At 35.9% G+C, this 7855-nt stretch overlaps 1 non-coding gene across 1 annotated transcript; it reads right to left on the minus strand.

Annotated features, from left to right (window-relative positions):
• Positions 1-7283: 7283 nt before the first annotated feature.
• LOC126078627 (U6 spliceosomal RNA) lies at positions 7284-7385 on the minus strand. The gene has a single exon (XR_007518112.1). It is a non-coding gene; the product is annotated as a U6 spliceosomal RNA (small nuclear RNA).
• Positions 7386-7855: the final 470 nt, after the last annotated feature.

Genomic DNA, 7855 nt, shown 5'->3' on the forward strand with positions numbered 1-7855 from the left:
AATGTGGAAAAGACTTGACCAGCCATGTGAGCTTTGAAGGTGGAGGTTGTCAGGATCCAAGGAATGAGGAGAATCTCTAAAAAAATCCATTGCCATGAAGTCAATTCCGACTCATAGTGACAATCTCTAGAAGATGGAAAAGCAAGTAAACATACTCCGCCTAGAGCCTCCAAAAAGGAACACAGCCCTACAAATACCTTGATTTTAGGCCAGTGGGACACACATCAGACTTCTGACCTCCAGAACAGTAAGATCACAGCTTTGTGTTGTTTTAAGCTATTAAGCCAGTAGATTTGTTACAGCTGCGGTAGAAAACTAGTACATGATCCGAGTAATACATTATGATTGATGCAAAGATAATATAGTCTTTACCTCCTCCTCCTTTTCCTCCCCTCTCCACATATTTTTAAGCAAAAGGGAGAAGACACATTGGGAATCTAAATAACTGAAGGTCTAAAAACAAGAGACAGATTATGGGACTGTAAACTTAAGAAGGCTGGTTTCTTTAAGAAGGCTTTACTTCAGATGGAACTCAGAGTACTGGCTAATTTTGGACGGACAGGGAGAAAAAGTACAAAATTTCACTTGAGTGCAACCTCATAGGGAAGAGCAGAAAGGTGGAAATTAGATTACGCAGGTTACCATGAGAGGAACACACGGACCTGAAAGAAGACACTTGTCAACAGTGATAATACTGATAATGCACATATACTGAGTGTGAGACACTGTCCCCTCACTCATAAAAGCTGGTACGTATTGAAATCCTATTAAGTGTCAAACACTATTTAGATGGTGGAGATTCAGCAGTGAACATAAGAGATAAGTTACTTGATCTTCTGGGGCCTACATTCTAGTAGGGGATGTGCTTTCTGGGAAGTGCTTTTAAATTATTATCTCATTTCATCTCTTTAATCTTCACAATACCCGTATAAGGTGATGATCATACAGGTGAGGCACAGAAAGAGTTAAAAACTTGTTCAAGGTCATATAAAATCAGGATTTAAACCCAGGCACTGGGAGTCAGAGCCTGCCTGCTTCATTGACATGCTGCCTTCTAATAGGTGGGCAAGAGAAAAAGATAGGATGTTTGGTAGTGTCAGTAGAAATGAGGAAAATTCTCAATGAGTTGAATTGACACAATAGCCAAAACAATGGACTGAAACATACCAACAATCATGAAGATGGTGCAGAGCTGGGCAACATTTTGTTATGCTATACATTAGGTCCCTGTGAGTTGATGACAACTAACAAGTTTCAGTGGAATAGGTGGTCCCAAGATAGATGACTTTAATAGGTTAACAGGCTTTTACTTAAAAACAACAACATAAATAATAAGTACAACTGTCATTTATAAAGCAAATCTTTGGTACTAGGCATTGCATTAAGCGCTTTACTACATTTTCTATAGTCATCGGTCCAACCCTGCCAAGGAGGTATAACTGTCCCCATTTTATAGATAGAGAAACTAAAGTTCAGGGAGCTTAAGTGATTTCCCAAGACCTTCAGCAAGTTAAGTGTTAGAGCCAGTTAAAAAGAAAAGATAGTCTTGACATAACTTCATATACTTTCTCAACACTCAACTTGGAATAATAAAAGCTCATTTGTTCTAATTACATATATACTGTTATCACACACATGTTTATATTCCACTGTAACATAATGTGATACCCACAGACAGATGGGATATACCCATATAGCCAATCCCTACTTCCCTCCACTTACACTTTTGTATTATTCTATCAATTCATGATTAAAAATTGGAGATAGGGACAAAATAATGTCTGGAAAAGCAAGTAAATGTAAGACACAGCTACTGGAGCAATCTAGACTTACACACACCTGGAAGCAAATAGCCAGATTTCCTTGTCATTAGAGCTTCCACCTTAGAGACAAATCTCCTGCCGTCTTCTCCTATCTCATGGCACAACCAGCGCACAGCTGTTTGGGAGAAAAAAGATCCAAATGAAAGTTGGCCTTTATTTTTAGAATTGTTTAAATTTAGAAATGCTTAACCTCAGAACTGCAAGGATTCATGAAGACAAAAATATGTTTTTCTCTCTACTTGACAAAATAAAAAACACATATACTGAACACTGTGTTTAAACAATAGTCTTTTTCTCAGGGGTCAGAGAAAGATGGTTTTTCTCTAAAACTTAATACAAATTTTTTTTTTAAATAAAGTATCCTGTTAGTATATGATTAACTTAATTGCTATAAGCATATGATTAAATGCCATATAGACTTTATTCTCTATTTTCACTCCGATTGACAGATGTGCCTATTACAAATGGGTTAAGAAAAGTTATTGAAAGGCCTGCATTTTTTAGCCCTAGTTTCTTGGACAATTCTGCTTTTTGTTATGTCCTGCTTAGCAGTTTCATTGGGAGGTTCTTTTGTGGAAAATGTGATTTATATATGTTTTATTCAGCTTCTTTTTTGAAGAAAAATTTTAAAAAACAAAAAACATTTGTGTTAGACTTGTCTCCACTTTTCAACTCTGAGATTTCCTTTCCCTGGGGTGCATAATACTAAACCAAGTGTTAACACTGGGAGGGAAATTAATAATTTTGACTTTGGAGAATATTAGAGTGGAAATTAAGTGCATTTGTTGATTAAAATATTTTTAAGTATCTGCGTAAAAATTACCAAATAAAGAGTTATCTTTTCAAATGGAAGAGTTTAGGGAGGAAAATACCAATGGACATGGAACTCTGTGGTGTTAATGACATACTTGCATAGCCCCTTCTAGAAAGGTACTGTATTGTTATATAATCCACTCCTTGAGGCCAGCTTTTGTCCTAATGACATAGACTGAACTCACCCCAGGAATTTTCATTCTCAAGTTCTTTCAAATAAAGTTCATTGAACGTGCTCTGGCCTTTCCATTTATTAAATTACTTCCTCAATCAGTCTCTGGCAGAACAGAGTATGTTTTATCTTGGAGTGAGGAGCTGGTATATCTATACGGTGCAGAGCTAGTTTCGTCTTCAAAAATAGAATATCTTTTCTTTTATCAATGTGGCACATATTTGTCCAGCCATTAACTCTTCATCTTGTTTTCAGGTAAGCATATAAAATTGCAAATATGAGAGTATAACATCATCTTCAATGTTGCTATTAATTTCAAAAAGTAGTCAAAATTAAATCAACTTTTAAAACTGCAGCACTAACACAGAGACCTCGGTCGCCTGGGTTTTTATTGAGGGAGAATTTAAATGTGTCATGACTAATAGGAGAGCAATGACTCCATTAAAATTACCCGATTTCCAAATGGCATTTAAGAAAAAGGGAAATGGAGATAAAAACAAATAAAATTGGATAGGGAAGTTGGTTTCATGGATTATAAATGATGTACCTATTAACAGAGTCATAAAACAAGAAAATAAGGTAATTGTACTGACTGCAGAAAGGGGAAAGTTATGTAAATGAAGAGAGCCTTGTTAAAATAATCAAGACAAAGAGATTCACGGATTTAGAAGGTAACAGTTCTTGAATTGCTAGTATAATTAATCCTTTTCATTTGTAAGCTATTCTTTCAAAGGGCCAGCTTCACTTGAAATAAATTAAGGCCAGTTGGACGATATCAACATAACTTGAAGTTTCAAAGCAAACGGTCTAGGTAGCTTTAGTTCTAGACAGAAAATCCTCAGTGAACATCAAGTAATACGACCCAGTCTCCTGCACCCTGGTGGCATAGTGGTTAAGAGCTACGGCTGCTAACCAAAAGGTTAGCAGTTAGAATCCACCAGGCACTCCTTGGAAACTCTATGTGGCAGCTCTACTCAGTCCTACAGGGTTGCTATGAGTCTGAATCAACTTGATAGCAACAGGTTTCCTGCACCCCACCTCCCCACCACTGTGCCCCATGTTTTACAAAGAACTCTACCTGAATGATACTAGTAACCAACCAGTTCAACCTGTTGCTGTTGAATGGACTAGGACTCATGGTCACCTCATGTGTAACAGTGGAATCGGACTCCATACAGTTTCCAATAGTTGATTTTTTGGCAGTAGATTTCCAGACCTTTCTTCCAAGGCAGCTCTGGGTGAATTTGAATCTCTAACATTTTAGATAGCATTTGAATGCCTTAACCATTTGCATTACCCCGGGACATATAACTGAATAATAGAAAATTGGTAAAATTCATGATTCCTGGCTATGGAAATGCTGCTGACAGTTGAGTCCTCCCATTCACAGCTAGAGCTTTATTTTAATCACAGTTATTGTTGATTTTAGTTGCCTTCCAGTAGGCTCCAATTCATAGAGATGTTATATATAACAGAACAAAATGTTGCCTGTTCTTGTGCCATTTTTATGATTGTTGATATGTTTGAGTCCATTATTTCAGAAATTGTGTCAGTCCATCTCATTGAGGGTTACCCTCGTCTTTGCTGACTCTCTACCAACTCTATAGGGGAAGGCTATAGAGGGAAGGTTTTCTCTGTCTGCTCGAGAGTAAAATCCTTATCTCAGTTTCTCTAGCATTCTAGGTGTTCCTTGGAAATCTCTACGAGGCATCTATCTTTCCCCCATTCATGCCTGACTTGCTTCTGTGCCTAATCTGCTCCCTTTGTATCACAAAATTGTTTAGGTTTAAGTACAATAGTATGGCCTCACTAACATAACAAAACCCTGTTCCCAAACGGGATTACATCCACAGGTATTGGGGTTAGGGTTTTTAACTCATGTTTTTAGAAGGTGTAATTCAATCCAGAACACCAAACATGAGCCCACTGGGTGACAACTAACAACACCACGTACATTCCACAATGATTATGATCATGTTAAATATATTTATTAATCTGTATCTTTCATACTTTTGTTACTGAAATTAGAAGGTGATAGAGAAATATCTCAAAATAGTCTCTTAATCTAGGAGTTAATCCACAAAAATGTAGAAGTTTTAAAATGTGCCATGTCTAAGGATGACATGGAAACCTCATGATTACATCCCTTTCAAATCTAACTCACACTAGGCACCTTTCAGACCTCATTTCATTCATTTGAGAAACACCAAACAAAAAAAAAAACCAAACCCAGTGCCGTCGAGTCGATTCCGACTCATAACAACCCTATAGGACAGAGTAGAACTGCCCCATAGAGTTTCCAAGGAGCGCCTGGTGGATTCAAACTGCTGACCCTTTGGTTAGCAGCCATAGCACTTAACCACTACGCCACCAGGGTTTCCTTAAGAAAGACACTTTCCTTTAATTTTAAAATTGATATTTACAACAATGAGAAACTCATAAAAGAGATGAACATTAAGACTCCAATATATAAATTAATAAATGAAATGAGCAACAATTCACAGAAGACATAGAATTGAATGATATAATTAAAAAAAAAAAGTTAAACCTCACTTGGAAACATAGAAATGCAAATTAAAACAATATTATAACACTAAGCCTGGTGAATATGCAATAAGGTGAGAATCCACGAGCACAGCCAGTGTTAATTTAACTTAATGATATGTATGCTCCTTGGAAACCCTATGGGGCAGTTTACCCTGTCCTACAGGGTTGCTATGAGTCAGAACCGACTTGATGGCAATGTGTGTGGTTTTGGTTTTTGGTATGATTGACTTTAAAAATGTTTATTTTTTTTTTTAGAATATTTTGAAGGAAGGAATTCCAAGAAAAAAATCAGGTTCATTAAAACACTCACAGATATTCAAAAAAGTCCATAAGTGGCATTTTACAAACATTTAAAAATGGGAAAAAGTTAATTTCATAAAACAGAGAATTGTAAATGAATTATGTTATAGTCAGGAAATAGTATATCATAGAGCCATTAGAAATATGTTCAATATAACAAAATGCATATAGTATAACATTGTTTTGAAAATAGTTTAAAAATATATACCAATATAGTACTTTTTCTTTCATCTTTCATATTGACATTTTTATCATTTCAGTTAAGAAATAAGAAAATAAAAAAAAAAAACTGCTTTAACAAATCTTTCAAAAGCGGACCATTAGTCCCTCAATTTCTCAGTCTACAAAGCAGCTTTTGTTCATCAAATAGTAGTGAATGATTGGGCATTAGTCTCCCTTTTTTAAAATTTATAAAGGTTTTTTTTTTTTTTTAATCTATGTTTTTTGGTCTCAGCATATGACTTCAGTTGTGAAAAATGTCATCTCACCAGTTTGTAACGTGTTTAGAATAAGGGATTTGATTTTCTAAGATGACGTTAACTTTGTCTACTGCCAAACTGATTGAGAAAACATATGACTTTGTTCTTAATGAGCACTAAAGGCTATCTGAACCTCAGGTACTTATAGAAAAAAACTTTAAACATTTTACTGTTCATTTCGTGTCAAAAAAGAAACTGACTTTGACAAAAATGTATTAATGATTTTCAAAAAGCAGTGTAGTCTATTTCTTTAGACTAGTGATTTACCTAATATTTTTAATGAGAATAGAAACCTTTGTTAAAAATGAATATTACACAGAACCATAGTAATCCCTGCCCTTAGTGCTTCCTATTCATTAGCTCAAAGCCCCACTTTCTTGAAGGAAGCCCCTGAGACATTTCCACAGTTCTCTTGGACCCTGTGGAATACTATGTGGAAATGGCTCCTTTGGGTAGTTCAATTTATCAAAGATGAGAATATAATTCAGAGTACACTTTGTCATCTTGCCTATCTTATATTCATCATGAGAAACAACACTACAAAATATCTTACTGTATCTAGAATCAGCACGCTTCAAGTTAGAGGATTCTATTTAAGTACAGGACCCAGGTCTAAGCTTCAGGAAAGTTTTAGTTTCCCCTGAACAAATGATCTTCTTAAAAAGATATTGTGAATCAAGTAACAATTTATTTCTTTGCTTTGACTGTAGGGATGCTTAGAGCCATGAACAACTGTGCAGGATCTCAGGGTGTAAGTTTCTGTGAGCTAATATCAACTCTGTCTTTGTCATATTCCCCTCACCTACCCTTTTCCTTCATCCTCAGTCATTTTTTTTTTCTGGATATTATTTTATGTGACAATGAAAATGAGAAACAAAGCCGATTCCATGGCCAAGAAGAACATGAAAATATGTTTGATGTCATTAGCCTTCACAAAAACCAAACCTACTGCCATCAAGTCAGTTCTGACTCATAACAATCCTATAGGACAGAGTATAATTGCCCCACAAGGTCTTCAAGGCTATAATCTCTATGGAAGCAGGCTGCTACATCTTTCTCCAGTGGAGTGGCTGGTGGGTTCAAACTGCTGACCTTTGGTTAGCAGCTGAGTGCTTAACCACTGTGCCAACAGGGATCCTAAAAAAAAAAAAAAAAAAGGAATGCCTCAAGAATTTGCACATCGTGCTTGTGAAGGGCCATGCTAATCTTCTCTGTATCATTCCAATTTTAGCATATGCACTGTCAAAGTGATTATATGGGTTCTAAAGCATTAGCCATTAGGGAAATTCAAATCAAAACACATTGAGATATCAACTCACACCTACTAGGATAGTCAAGATTCAAAAAAAAGGACAATAACAGGTAATGGTATGGATGTGGAGAAATTGAACCTTCATTCGTTGCTGATGGGACTGTAAAATGGTACAGCCACTGTGGAAAACAATCTGGAAGTTCCTCAAAAAGTTAAACACAGAATTATCATATGAGCCAGCAATTCCAATTCTAGATATATACCCAAAAATGTAAATACATGTACACCAATGTTCATTGCAGCACTATTTACAATAGCCAAAAAGCGGAAACAACCTAATTGTCCAGCGACAGACAAATGGATAAACAAAATGTGGTACATACATACAATAGAGTATTACTCAGCTATGAAAAGAAATGAAGTCCTGATGCATGCTAAAGCATGAATGAACCTTGAAATCACAATACTC

Source organism: Elephas maximus, chromosome 6 (genome assembly GCF_024166365.1).
Source record: "Elephas maximus indicus isolate mEleMax1 chromosome 6, mEleMax1 primary haplotype, whole genome shotgun sequence".
In the NCBI taxonomy this organism is placed as follows: domain Eukaryota; kingdom Metazoa; phylum Chordata; class Mammalia; order Proboscidea; family Elephantidae; genus Elephas; species Elephas maximus.